Here is a 16,038-nt window from a genome sequence, read left to right as displayed (position 1 = left end):
TAACCATGTAAATTCTTGTGTGTTTTAAATTCTCTTTACCTTAATCTTCTAACCGTTTCACAACAACTATTTTATCCTTTTTGAGATAGTCAGACTGTTAGTTTTGGTCTAAATTTGGTATAATCCCTTGTAAACATTATTTACTTAGTTTTAGTAACTGTCATGGTTGGCCTTGGGTGAACATTAATGCACCTTTTTTTTTAACGGATCTTGGTATTTCTCTAGTTAGAAAGCTGCTCTCTATGCATTTATTAGATGACATTATTTTCGCATAAAAGAGATATGTACGTTCATGTGTTTCTGTGCATGATTTTAATTTGTCTTTTATGACCTTTCTGTTTTTAGCGTGTATGATGCTTAGTGAATGAACTATTCTTGCAGCGCCTTGAAGCACCAAAGCAGCTTGTACTAATAGTTTGATGCTATCTTCTTTTACTCAAGCTGTATAGCAAGGAAACCAATTGCTTGATTCAGTTGTAAGTACCCCTTTTTTTAATCGTTAGCTTAGAATAACAGTGTAGATAAGTGGTTCAAGTGTGGAACTCGAGAACCATTGGTAACATTTAGCAACAGTGTGCAAGTGGCTGGGACAATCAGTGTTAGCTAATAATAGTCAGTAGCCCTAATGTTGGTATTGTGTTTTATAAATACAATGAATAAACCGCACAAAATGTATTAGAAATAAAACAATTACAGATACAAAAGCAGAAAATGTAGGTAAGACAAAAAGGTTTAAGTGAAAGAACAAAAAAATTAGTAGATGAAACATACAAAGTCACATTAACCCACTAGAGGTGGTTGAGCTCCTCAAGGGTCTAATCTAAGATGATGAGGAGCATGACATAGCCTCTAGGAAATGATTCCATGTTAGATTATTCATCCATGGTCGCTTTGTTAGATGGGATGTCAATAATCATCAAACTAATCTAATTAAGATTCTAGGCCATTCCCCCATCCTTTTGGGCCCCTTCTTCACTCCCCCTCTCCAATAAGAGAAACCATGGAGAAAGAGGAAGAGAAGAAGACATGTTAGTGTTTTGAGCCATTGCAAGATGATCATACAACAAAATGGTAATGGTGCCGGACTTCGCCCAAATTCATGGTGGTAAATCCTTGCGAGAAATTCCTTATTTACCAGATTCAATTTTTCATATCACTCTATGTAACATCCCTGAAATTAAAAACCCTAATCAACTATATGATTAAAAATTTTGCTATTGTTTATATTTATACGAAAATAATATAATTATTAACTAAAGAAATTTTAAATAGTCATTAATTAGTTACAAAGGGGTGAAACAGAAATAAAAGTAAATCTTATGGATTAATATGAAAAAAAAAGAATAATATGGAATTAAAGTAAATCCTAAAGATCAATGTGAATAAACAAATATCTATATATATATATATATATATATATTCTTGAACCTAAAAGCTATTCTCTTATTTCCTTCACAAAGCTATCGATTTTCCCTTCTAGAGGGTTATATCAAACATTGGTTTAGCATTGGGTGAAAGGTAAGTATTTTATTTATGCTTATATGGGATTGTATGTTTGATTATGTTCATTTATATATTTGATTGAACTATTGGATTGAGTGATTGTTTTGAGTGCTTTATACGTAGATGTATGTTTTATCATGTGAACATATAAATATGATGAATTTATTTGTATTGAGAGATTATTTTATATGTATATATATATATGATAGAGCAAGATCAATTGGATTTTATGGTGTGAAATATGTAATAATCTAAAGATATTGGGCAACTAGTGCTTGCCTTGTTTGGGTATATCCTTTGGACTAAAAGATTTATGTTGTGTGTTGTAATCTTTCTTACACTTGTCCATATAGGCGACGATATGGTGTCATGGTACCGTGTCCATATAGGCAACGATAGCCATACCTGAGATTGATGAGATTGGGATGCATGTCCATATAGGTAAAGATACGCATGCCTGGGGAGAGAGATATGACCATTAGATCATCGGACATACTTAATTAGGTCAAGCAGTGCCCTAATAAATCAAATGGAATAATTAATGGTGGCATAGGTTAAGTAATGATTTGTGAAATGTGGATGGATATGATTGATTGTGTGTAATATTCAATTGTGCATATTATTTCCTTAATATGATTAATTTCATGCTGCTAATTATATATATATATATAACAGCGTATGATTACCTATATAATTATATAAATATTGTACTTACTGAGTCTACAACTCACCCCTTGCCAACTAGATTTTCAAGTTTAGACGATTGGGATTTCTTTTGGGTAACAAGAAAGAAGGGGGTGTTACTGATGAACTCTCCGCGAGTGCATGGATCGTTACCAATAATAAAGTGGTACCCCACAAGGGGGTAGGATTGTCGAACCTCAAGGAATGGACTTCTAGTACAAGTTGATCCTCTAATGTCTAGTCAACTGAAAAGATATAGAAGGTATTAACTACTACAAGAATCAAAACAAAGGATGGAAGAACTAAGTAGACTAGGGTTGAGTGTCGATAACAAGAGGGCAATGCCCCGGGATGATCCCTAAGTGCCTAAGATATCGACTTAAGTCTAATGCCTACCAGGGTACATTCTAAGATCTTTGTGGGTGCTCAAAAGCAATGTTGCATCTACAGCTATCAAATACACCAAGTTCTGCAAGTATAACTGCGGGCTTCATTCATGTCAAGTTTTGCAACTACACTAGGTGATTGCAACTACGGTAATCCACACACGGCAAGTTTTACACAAGTATCTACACAAATCAAGCACACCAAGTTATACAAACACATAAATAAACACAAGAATACAATAGAACTCCATATGCATTAGAACTCAAGTAGTCAAAGTATAAAAAACAACATAGTTCACAATCCCTTGGCACCGTGGAACGATTAGCCCCTCATGAATTCATACAAATGAGAAAGAATGACAAGCATAAGAGAGACATCTAGACTTCCCCCTCTTTACAAAATATCCTCAAATGTACTTCAATAGCTCCATGGAATGGAAAACTCTACTCCTTCGACGTCTCTAACTCACCCTTAGCCTCATTAGCTCGAGTGGTGGCAGTTGATCATCATTTCTTTGAAGGTTCCTCCGCTGGAGAAGAAAACTCTAAACAAGAGATGTCAAGAAGCCCTAAATCTAGGCATTAAAAAGGACTTTTTGGGCTCAACACGGTCTAAGCATGGTCGTGCTTAGACTGTGCTTCTGAGTGAAAAGGGCTAAGTGTCATCCAGAGGGAATCACGGGGAGAGCATGATCATGCTCCACCCATGCTTAGCTTGAGCACGCCTATGAAAGGAGCATGAGGACCGTGCTTCCCCTAAAAGTATAAGAAATTCTTTTCTCGAAGTAATCACGGGGATAAAACACCCTCATGCTTTATTAGTGCTCTCACTGACAACCAAGGCTGTCCCAGACAAAAGAAACCATGGGAAGATGGCACGCCCTTGCTCTGCCCGTACTTGCATTGGACACTTAGAAGAGTTATCTTTATTGGTTGATTTTGTCCCTGATTTCACTCTATGTGTGTTATGAGCCCTAAAAACCTGCAACAAAGACAAACATACCCAGAATAGCATCATTTATAGACAAAATGCACTAAAAGATCATTGGAGATATGCAAAATGTGATATAAAATGCACTCATCAGTTACAGTCTCCTTCTTGATGCTATCTTATATCCATCCTTAATGATGATACACATCTTGTTGTGAGCCATTTGTTGATGTGTTGATACCTTAATTTTGGTAGTGAACCTCTAGTTATATCTAGAGAGAATTCTTGTTAGTCCATTATTGATTGTAGTACAATGCTCATGTATAGAATCTGTGTCAAATAACACACCCGTGTTCTTCATCAAGCATGTCTTTTGGTTGTTGTTATTTTCCTTCTTTCCCAACAGTGGTTGTCACCCATCATGCTCTTCTATCAGCTGTGGGATTTGATCCTACTTCTGGTGACCAAGGGGTAAGCTTTATCATGCATGGCCTGTGCTTCTTAACTAGGTTGATCAAACTCCCCTTTCAACCACTACTGTTGCCTTGTTAGATCTGACGATGATAACATACATTCTATCTACAAACAAATTCGTGTTATTGCACTTCCCCAAGTAATTAAAAGAACTCTAGTAAGGCTCTTTCCAATATAAGCTCGCTTGTAAGACCAGAAGACAGTGATTATTGTAATATTTTTCAACTCTTCCTTAGACTTGATTATAGATTCCATTAGAGGCAAGATCATTCAAGTCATATGGGTTGAGGTAAGTTGAGCAGCTATCGTTGGGTCAACCAGAGCCAAGGATATATGGTGCAAACTAATTGGGTGATGGCTGGTTAGTGTCCAGTGATTGGGCAATGTACCTGTGGCAAAGGTAAGCTCACTTCTTGGTTTGGAGGCATTTAATTTGTGCATGTGTCCCAAGGCTATCTGTGGATCACTTCCAAGTAAAAGGCAACCAACAGATACATCTCTATGGCGGGAATGCATGGAAAATGGTACCTTGCACTTTGCCACAGAGAGCTCCATCAAGGGAGAGAACTTCTCATTCTCACTAGTTTCTTTGTTTGATATTTTATTGATATCATATATATTGATATAGTGGAAAATAATAAGGATTATATAGTGTGCAAAAACTTGAAAGTTGTATATGATTTTTCTGTGAAGTTGTATTTTGCTTGTCGCCTTTGTCAAAATAATAATGATAATAATTGTCATCTTTATATACCTAATATAAGAAAGATGTTAAACTGAAAGAGTGATATATATATATATATATAATGTTTATATGTGATGGTTAATCACCAGAAAGGTGCCGAAAAGTTTTTTTTTTCCTCAATTTTTTTTGGAGTAATATGCATGAAAGAAGAAACTTAAAGAGAGTATGTATATATTTTAGATTTTTTTTTTCCTACATAAGGCAGCATGTAAAATCCTCCTACGATTCTTATATAAAAGTATAATTCCCAAATTGATCCCTCTACTTTCTCTCTTTTCCTTTTTGGTCCCTCTACTCATAAATACTCCCAAATAGTCCCTCTACTCTTGAAGATGGGCCCACTTAATCCCTCTAATCTTAGTTTCTTCCCAACTAGCTCCTCTACTTTTAAAAATACAAGGACTAATTTGGTCATTCTCAAGCGTAGATGGACTAAGTGGACCCATTTTCAAGAGCAGAGGGACTAGTTTCGATCATTTCTGAGTAGAGGGATTAGTTTCAAACATTTCTTAGTAGAGAGACCAAAAAGGATAATAGTAAAAAGTAGAAGGACCAATTCGGGTATTATACTTATATAAATGAATATGTTGCTGAAATAAAAATAAATTTCATTAATACTTATAACTCATAAACTAAATAAATAAATAAGTAATCCAAATATTTCAACATGTAATATTAAATATTTGGCAACCACTAAATAACCCTAGTGGAAGTCAACATGAGTGGTGGGTGAATGGTGTAAGGTCAAATCTCTTGTACTGTAGTATTATATAGTATTATACAAATATACTATAGATATACTATAAATATACTATAGAAATACTATATCATTACTTTTTATCCTCTATTCATCAGGTCCTACATGGAAAGAGCCGTATTCTTCACCCTTTGAGGGTTGCAAGGCTGAGGGATTTATCATTGTGGGTTTGTAGTCATTGATATATCATTTTGGGCATAAGTGGCAGACTCTAATTGTCCTGTTTATTAGTCTTCCCCATATGATAAATCTCCAGGGGGTTATTAAGTCACCATAACTAGTGCATCACCATATATGTTTGTCCTTTTAACCCTTTTATGGGACAATGCTTGTCACCATTTGCCGAAAAAATATATATTAAATATTTATAAATATACAAATAACCAGACCTTTCATATGTGAAAAAAAAAGCCAAAGTAATTCAGGCATGGAAGCACAAGGGTCCCGCATACATACCTACCTACCTATATGCGTACATATATCGAAATAGCACTAGAATTTGTTGAATTGTAAAAAAGTGTTTTGAAAATCATTAATTTTTATTGAATTGTTGTGTTAGTTTATTGAATATCACAGCGCAGTCAACGGACTCAAGTTTTGGAGATGTTGAAGGCCTTAAGAGATCATAGGTCAACCACCCTAAGGGGCCCATGTTATGGATCCAAAAAGTAGAATTCATAAACCTCCAGCAATACAACAGTATCTATAATAATAGTTCAAATACTCTATATTAATTTTATGTAAATTAAATAGTATTACCCGCCTTACTTTAACAACATCAGTGAAGATCAATTTTTTATCAACAATCAAATAGTTTATTGGTGTTAGGATTACAAGTAAAATCATTTTGATATATGTACGCATATAGGTAAAAAAATACAAAAGACAAAAAATGAAGAGGAACTTTTTTGTCACCAAGATATTCACATTGGCGGATTAATTACTACGAAAGAGAAATAAGATCGTCTTGACCATGTCCAATGCATACAAAGCTTTTTTCAATTGATCCTTCTTTGCCATCAAGTTCTCGGAAACTCCCCTTAATTATTAACAATAGTGAACAGAATGCATTCATAGAGTCGTTAAATTTAGTATTTGTTAGTTCCACCGGTGTGGTTTGTGGGTTTTAGGGAACACTCAAGCACTCATAGAAATCTCACACAAACCAACAAAGAAAGAGACACACGACATTGGTAATCCAGCTCGGCATCACCACGCCTACGTCTGGGGGGCCAAGCCCGGAGATAAACAATCCACTAAAAGAGGTAAAAATAGATGAGTACAAACACTTGTCACTCACACTCTCAATAATAAAGATCACTACCCTCTCTAGATTGTCTGGTGCTCACACACTCTCCTCTAAGAGTCACACTTACAATCTAGGAGCAAGGTAGCTTATATAGATGTCTCAACGTCCCAAATATAGCACATACCTCTTTTAGAATCTCCGCGGCTACTAATTTAAAAACCTTCCGAAATTAGCTGTTGCAACTCCTGTTGTAACATAAGTTGCAACATGGCCCTGACTGCTGACTTGACTAAGTTCTGGTTACGTTGTGGATGACCTCAAGACCCATCAACCTCCCGGTCATGCTTAGTCCGAGTCGATGCAGCCAAATCTCCCGATCCCGACTGCCGACAACTAGCCTACCTCCTCAGTTCCTCATCACGCAGTCCCCTCGCAAGGGGCGTACGTCCTTGTGCATCTTCAATGAAACTTGCCAAACTTAGTCTTCAATCCACCTAAATTTGGTCTTCAAAGATTCTCCAAACTCGATCTTCAATTCACCCAAGTTTGGTCCTCAAATCTTGCCTTCAATAGACTTCAATGATTCTTCAAATCATATCTTCAATTAGTCTTCATTCACACCATGAATAGATCTTTCTTTAATTAAGCTTCACCGTTTTCAATCATATCTCTCTAAGTATGGTCTTGATATGATCTTGTCTTCAAAATGTAATACATTGCCAAAAATAACTCCACCAAGATCTTTAAGATAGCTTCACCATGATCTTCAAGATATTTGCCTCCATGTTATAGACTTACTAAAAATAGCTCCACCAAGATCTTCAAGATGTTTGCCTTGCACTCCAAGTCTCCTTGCCATGTCACAATGCTTGCCACATCATCAATTATGCTTTGTCACCTTAGTTGCCACGTCACTTGGTCTAGGTGTCAAATCATGCTAATAAATAGTGCGGTTGCACTAACAGTATTGATGTTTGACTTTTTTGGTGATCATGCATTTGATACCTGGATTTGAACATGGAGAACAGCAGTTTCTGAACTTCTAATTAGAATAGATTATAGGCACCTTGATTCAGTTGTACAATTTGTGGGATGATAGTTGATGCAGATGTGGCAAAGTTGGTTCCCATGAAGTTAGTGGCTAAAGAGCCCAAGTATATATGCACTCACTCAACTCAAGTATGCCAAACCAAAACTCTCAGCTGAAGTTTATTAATGGCCCATGTACAAATAAATAAGTTTAGTTTGTACAAATTAATAACATTGCTTGTAGTGAAATTTATATTGATTTACTTGTACAGTCGATAATAAGACCGCCATCAGAGTATTGGCCGCCAGAATGTAAAAGAAGGTTTCTCCATTAGGAGACACGTGTTGGAATATAAATCCACGTGTTGGCAGGGCCGAAGGCAACAAAGAGGCTGCCGGTGTCGGAATTGGAGTGGCCTAGCCTGTGTTAGATATGTATGGTAAATAATTTGTATGGTGCGCAAGATGAGGAAGTTTGGAGTGATAGAAACAGGGTGAGACATGCCATGAGGAGGCTCATTTTTTTCTGTTCTTTTCGTGTGAAGAGTAGGAATGAAGTTGGTGTTAATTTGTGTGTATATATATATATATATATATATAATTGTTTGAGGAGAGTGAAAATGATTTAAATGTGCAAGAATAGAAATCAAGGAGTCTTCCTCAGTCCAGCTGCTGCACTTCTTTAGCACCTCACCACTAGTGGGAGTCTTTTTGCTCTTTGTTGTTGTTGTTTTTTTGTTTTTTTTTACTATTTTATTTTTGTTTCTTTTTAATAAAATTATAGTTTATTTATTTTATTTTAAAAAAAAGTGTTTGATGTGAAAATTATCTAATTTTGAATGAAGAAAAAATAGATAAACCATGTGTTCGAATCCTTTATTTTTCATTTTTAAAAAAATAAAAATACTATCTTAAAAGAAATAAGACACCAATTATTTTGTGAAAATAGTTGTTTAATTTAATATTTTTTATATATATATATATATATATTAGAATATAAAAAAGAGTATTAGATTATTTCCCTTGCGATGACAAGTAATATATTAGATTATTTCCCTTGCGATGACAAGTAATATATTGGTAGTTTATTCACATTTATATATATATATATATTATGTTTTTTTTTTTTGTGTATTTTGGGATTTTGAAAACAAAAAATTTAGCCTTTTTCTGTATAAAATTGAGGGAGGAGCTCTCATCCAGTTTTTGCCATGAAATAATTTATATCTATTTTTATAATTTAAAGTTATATACAATATAATGATAATCATCTTGTTTAAATTAATAATTAATTATAATTACTATTTTGTAATTTAATTTAAGGGAAAAAATATTTAAAAGTCCCTGTGAAGTTTTATTTTTCCTCTGTAGTCCCTCTGACATTTTCACTTCCCATGTAGTCCCTCCTTTTTAAATATATTCTTTACAAGTCCCTGGTGTTACAGTCATTAGTCATTATTTTTCTGAAATACCAGAAATGCCCTCGTCTCGCCCAATCACATCACTTTTTTTGGGTAGGTAATGGCAGGTATACTTCGTCTTCTTCCTCATCTCCATTCTTTGTGTCTTATTCTTCTTCTCCTTGCCGATGTTCTTCTTCATCTTGTTCTTGTTCTTCTTCTTTGTGGCCTTGTTTCAGCCGATCGGTGTTCTTCTTCTCCTTGTTCTTGCTCTTCTTGTTTGCGGTCTTGTTTGTGAACGGTCGGTGTTCTTCTTCTCCTTGTTCTTGTTCTTCTTCTTTGCAGCCTTGTTTCTATTGTTCACATAAGCAACGTCTTCATTTAGCTCCATTTACTTCATCCTTCGGGGCTTTTCTTTAAGCTATGGGTTTGTCCAATGTTTACGCAAGTGTTAGTCATCATGGAGACATTTTGTGCTGTGGCTCGTTTCAAAGGCGAAGGACGGCTACTCCAATCCATGGTCTTCACTTCATGGGAGGTTGTCATGGCCGAGATATGTGAGCGTTGGTCACTTCAGGCTTCTTGAGTTATTGTGAAGTTTGTGACACCTGACTCATATGGCACGGTTTTCCCAATTGAGCTAGATGTCGATTTCCAATGCATGTGACACATACACCACACTTACAAGAAGAGTGTGGTGGACATCATCGTCGAAGAAGTCAGTGGGGCACCGGAAGCAACCATTAACAGCTCATTACCAACATTGTAATCCAGCGACATACACCACACTTATTATGTCATTGTGTATTATCTCTACTTTTCCGTGTAGTTGTATATGTTTCTGTGTATTACAGTATCTTTTATGTGTATTATATGCATGTCATGTGTATTATACATGTGTTCTGTGTAATATATTAATTTCATGTGTATTGCTAGTGACTTGTTTCCTACCATATGCATTGGCATTCACAGGGAGTTAATCTCAGAAAGCCTGAATGCGGACATGGGGTCATTTCTGTCCGAACATCCTCGTGCAGGTGCGCTCAGTATTTCTTCATGTTCACAAACATCTGATAGACCAACATTACAAGTAGGACAATGGTTCGAGAGTATGAATAAGCTCAAAGATGCCTTGCGCAGCCACGCCATACTGCACAATTTCAATTTCACATTCATAAAAAATGATAGACTTTTCTCGACTGTGAGGTGTGCTTCTCTAGATTGCCAATGGCATGTCCACACATCTAAAGAGAGGAATGATGAGACATTCCGTGTGAAAACAATGCAAGCGATGCACACTTGTGGTGGGGGCATAGGTACGATAACTCACTCGAAAAGCCAGTAAGAAATAGATCGGTGACCATATTATGCAGAGACTGAAAGAGTGCCCCTTTTATGGAGCCATCGATATACAGAAAGACATCCTTCATTAACACGGGGTACAATTACCATATAAGCGTGCATGGATGGGTAGGGAGGTCGCTCGGTCCACTATTCATGATAGTGAGGTGAGCAGCTATGATTTGTTGTTGTGGTACACCGATAAGGTGGCGGAGATTAATCCCGAAAGCATTGTGCAAGTTGAGAAGGACGGGGAGCGATTCAAACGCGCTTTCTTCTGCTTCCGCGCGTCTTTGGTTGGTTTCAAAAAAGCATGCAGACCATTGCTATTTGTTGACGGAACTCATCTAGCTCAATAAGTACGGCAGAATTCTAATGGGGAAAACTGGCAAAGACGGGAACGAGGGTATCTTCCATGTGGTATTTGCTATTGTTGACAACGAAACTGATGACAATTGGGCCTGGTTTCTCGCTACACTCGACGAGGCAATATAAAGTGAAGACGACTACTCGAAATCATTACCTTCGTCTCAGATCGGTCGAAGGGCCTTATAAACTCGGTCGCGAGAGTTTTCCCATCATCACAGCATGGTTATTGCCTCTGACATTTGGAGGCAAACTTCATGAAAGCTAATGCTAAACTTGGCAAAACATTGCGCGAGCAATATTGGGTTATAATTGTAAGAATTGCATACGCTTACACAGGCAAAGAGTTTGATGACGCCATTACCGAACTTGCGATGACATCGTCGGAGGCACATAATTGGTTACTGTACAAGTCAGATGTCGATCACTATGCTAATTATTTATATAAGGGTATGCGTTGGTGTGAGATGTACTCCAATGTTGCTTAGTCATTCAACGCCTGGATCAAAGATGTGCGGCATCTACCAGTGACAAGCCTGGTTGACTCAATAAGGTATGTTTTGTCTATAAAATCATGGCATTTATGTGTATTAATTTTCAATAACCATGTAATATCATTTTTTTTCCGGTGTATCATTCTTTGTTATTTAGTAATATACTTGATTTGTGTGTAAAACCATGGCATTTATGTGTATTAGTTTTCAGTAAACGTTTAATATCATTTTTGGCCTATATATTATTCTTTCTTTTTGTGTAATATACTTGATTTGTGTGTAACATCATGCAAGAACTGTGTAGTTTACGTATTTCTACACACATGGATTTTACTAAGTGAGAGTGCATGTTTACAGGTTCAAACTTATGAATATTATGGCTGATAGATGCGCACAAGCAAAAATCTTTGTCCGGAGATACACAAAAAGGTTGAACTAATTATTGAAGATAGCAGGTTCTTGAGGGTGGGTCATTCAACTACTAACACTTACGAAATACTTGACAATGACACCAATGTTGTCAGTCTACGAAATCAGAAGTGTACTTTCTGAAAATGGGAAGTCCATGAGCTCCCGTAAAAGCAGCATGCATTTGCGGTGATCATGCAAACAGATACGAACATACACAATTACGTGGCCGATTACTTTACAGTGGAATAATACCGCCGTGCATATGCTGAACCTATATATCCAATCCCTAACACCAACAAACCAAGCGACGATTACCGTGAACTTCGAATCCGGCAACCAATCACCAAAAAATGACCCGACCATCTAAAAAGGAAGAGAATCAAGTCACAAGGATTCGAAGTCCGCGAGTTACACTGTACTCGGTGCACGAAACTGGCCATAATCGTCGATCATGTGATGCACTCATATCGGATTGACCATAACTATCGATCATAGTTTAGTGTTTATTCTGCATATGTATGTGTGTAATATATTAGGTTTATGTGTATTGTTAGTGCTTTATGTGTATCATTCGGTGTATTATATGTGTGTATGTGTGTATTATACATTTTTGTTTTTTACTTTTTTTCTCTGTAATACATTAGGTAAGAAAGAAGCTGACTTCACATTTGCATTTTCAAAATCGTACCAATATTCGAAATGTTTGGCAGAACACAAATACAACCAAACAAGTTCAAAATTTGACAGTACATAAGTAATTCCAAATTCATGCAAACTTGGACAGGACACGCGTATCATTGAGGGTACGGAAACATAAGACGTAACCTTGTCTTTTGATTGCACGGCGTCGACTACATCGCCCGGCTTCTCAGCGTCTCCCTCAGCTTCCTTCAACCCTTCCATCTCGGTGGTGTCGGTCTCTTCCACCACTGCAGGTTTGTCATCTACTTGGGCTTCACATTCTGTAGAATCAATCCGTGTTTCGGTCTCCTAGACAGTGTCAACATTATTTTCTCCCCCGGCCAGGTCGTCACCCCCTTGGTCGTACACTACGGCATCATCTTGGGGTTTCTGTTCAAGAGTGACGTTCTTTGTTGTATCTGTCGTTGCAATAACCTTCTTTCGAATGCCGCCCGCCGGTATCCGCGCGACGTATTGAAGCCGTATAAATGGGACTTCCATTAGCGGAACATCGAGCGTTTCGTTTTCCAGGATTTGCTCTATGAAACACATGAGGATCGAACATGCATCATCGGTAGGTGCTTAAACGGATTTGCGTCTATGTTAACCTCAATGATGAACTCAAATAGATCCCGCTGCAAGCCAAGAAAAACAAACGCTCTTAGCATTAATTTACCAATATTTTATATTAAACAGCCAAATTGCAAGGGCGAGGAATTGTTGTTTAGGTTTAACTTACCATTTCAACGGCGTCAACATCGTATATCGGCAATTGAAGGGAAGAGTGATGCAAATGTGGGCCCCACATGTTTTTTTTATTTATTTTATTTTATTGTGCATTCATGGCAGTTACGGAATTTTATTTATTTATCTTTATATTTTATTTAGGTTTTCCAAAACCCTAGCCGTCGCCTTTTCATTTCTTCTGTCATTGATCTTCGTTTGTATTAAGAAGAGGGACAGATCTAGTTTTTTTTCTCTTCTCCTCTTTTTCTTTTGTTTTGGTGTGTGGTGACAGCGGCAAAGATAGGGATAGGTCTTTTTCGTCAAGGGTTTTGTGTCACTTACATTGTGAGGTAAGCATACCCTTTATCGGATCTTTTGCTGAGTGTAGAATCGTTTCTATTCTCTTTTAGATCTTGATAATTATTTTCCTATTTTTTTTCTTTAGAAAAAGACTTGCATTTGTGTAGATCCTTGCTATTCCATGCTTTGTGTTATAAGCCTCTTTGCATGCAAATTTCGATGTTCTTATGGTGGTAATTTCTATTTATTGACCATCCTTACCTGGAATCCCGTGTATGAGAGACTCGTGTGTAAAATCTGTGAGCATGTTCACCTCATCGGCTCTATTGATGGTTATATAAAAAAAAAGTGGGGTTGTTTTGACATGATCACTATAGCTTAGGTTTTGTTTTAGAAAGCATTATGTATTGATTCTAATGTATGCCTCGATATGAGTGTTATTAATGTTTTGTTTAGCATGAGATAGGCTACCAGATTTTATACTTTTAATTTTTTATGCATTGTTGATTTATATTGTAGCATGGCACACTTAAGGATTTTATTATTATTATTATTATTATTATTATTATTATTATTATTATTATTATTATTCTTTTCTTTGCCTAATCTTTAAGCAAAGGGTTTTGTTATTATTATAGGAGCATGTTTATAGTCATGTTTATAACTGAAATGTACAGCTTAGTTTTGTCAAAATTAGTGTTAACCCTATGTCTCTGTGAGGTGGTTGTCTTATTGATTTTAAGTATTTTCAAATCTATATTCTAGAGTGATAAGTTAGTTTGGTCTAGATTCTAATGCTTGTAGGTATCATGTTAATTTCATGGGGTTTGATCTTGGCATGCATGTCTATAGGTTCCACCGAAGAAATTTGATCTATCATAGAATTTTGGGGATTTTGAGCGATAGACAAGTAAGTAAACCACATATAAATACATGATATATATATATATATATATGCATTTCGACTCTTTAAAAATTACCAATTTTATTTTATTCACTTATTTATCTTGTTAATGATATTTCTTTAATCATTGAGAAATTTTTTTAATTAATATTTATAAACTTTCTCATTGTTTGTATTTTATTAGTTGTTTAATTATTAGTTTTAAAATTCTGGTTTATTTAATGGTTATTTAAATTGAATATTTAAATGGTTATTTGATAGATGTTAATTTTGGTTTGAATACTGTCTGATGAACGTGAGCTTCCATGAAAAGCTTTTATTTGACTTTTATCAAACTTCAGTTAATTATGCTTACCTTTGTGGGCTTTAATGAAAAATTCATTTATTTAATTTTTATCAGAATTTCAGTTACCATATTTCTCTGAGTAATGCTATATAGAACGAAGAAATCACACGAACCAGCCACACGACTGATGTGGCTAGTGACGTGTGATTTCTTTTTTTTTAATTTTAAAAAAACTTAAAAAGCCGATCGGCCTCCTCTCACTTTCTCTCTCTCGTGTGTCCCTCTCCCACTCCCGGCAGCTTCACTCCCCTATTCCCGATCATCGTTCCTGGCCGTCATTTCCGGCCGCTGCTTCACTCCCTCGCCGCCGATTCTCTCCATCACTACCAGCCACCACTTTCCTCCCCCGCTCCCAGCCGTCGCTTTCGTCACCCGCTCCCGGTCCCCAGCCCAATTGCCGCTTCCCTCTCCCGCTCCCTACTGCTTCCCTCTCATGCTCCCAGCTGTTTCACTCCCCCGCTCTTGGCCGCTTCACTTCCCCGCTCCCGGTACCCATTCCGGCCGCCGCTTCACTCCTCCGCTCTTGGCCGCTTCACTTCCCCGCTCCCGGTACCCGTTCCGGCCGCCGCTTCCCTCCCCGCTCCCTGTCCCCGTTCATCAAAGGTATAATTTATTTCATGTAATGTTTTGTAATAATTAAGATTGTAAAACCAAAAATTTCTGATTAGTATTGTGCAGGAAACACAATTAGTTACAAGTATTTTGGTTTATAAAGAGATCATGATGATTAAGATTGTATTACCAACATTTTTTTATTAGCATTGTGTAGGAAACATAATTAGTTACAATTATTGTGGTTTATAAAGTGATCATGGTGGGTGATTAAGTTTGTTATTATTTTGGTTTATAAAGAGATTATGGTGGGTGATTAAGTTTGTACTTATTATTTTGGTTTATAAAGAGATCATGGTGGTTTATAAAGAGATCATGGTGGGTGATTAAGTTTGTACTTATTATTTTGGTTTATAAAGAGATCATGGTGGGTGATTAAATTTGTACGTTGCTAAAAAAATGTGAGTGTTTATTGTTTGTTTAACTTGTAAATTTATTGTTTGTCTAATTTGTGTTTGGAAGTATACTTAAAGCAAGAACATGGAAGAAGTGATACTTGGGTGTTATGATCAAGGAAAAGATGATGTGGAATTTGGATGTTCAAGTTATGAAATGCATGCCAAAGAAAAACCGGTAGATTTGGATGTAGTTGAAAATATTGTGCCGGAGGCAGGTATGATACTTGATTCCAAAGAAGAAGTTTATAAATTGTATGTCAAGTATGCGCGGCATGAAGGGTTTGGCATCACCAAAAAAAGC

This window comes from Dioscorea cayenensis, chromosome 14 (genome assembly GCF_009730915.1).
Source record: "Dioscorea cayenensis subsp. rotundata cultivar TDr96_F1 chromosome 14, TDr96_F1_v2_PseudoChromosome.rev07_lg8_w22 25.fasta, whole genome shotgun sequence".
NCBI lineage: Eukaryota > Viridiplantae > Streptophyta > Magnoliopsida > Dioscoreales > Dioscoreaceae > Dioscorea > Dioscorea cayenensis.
Note: the sequence above shows the minus strand (reverse complement) of the source record.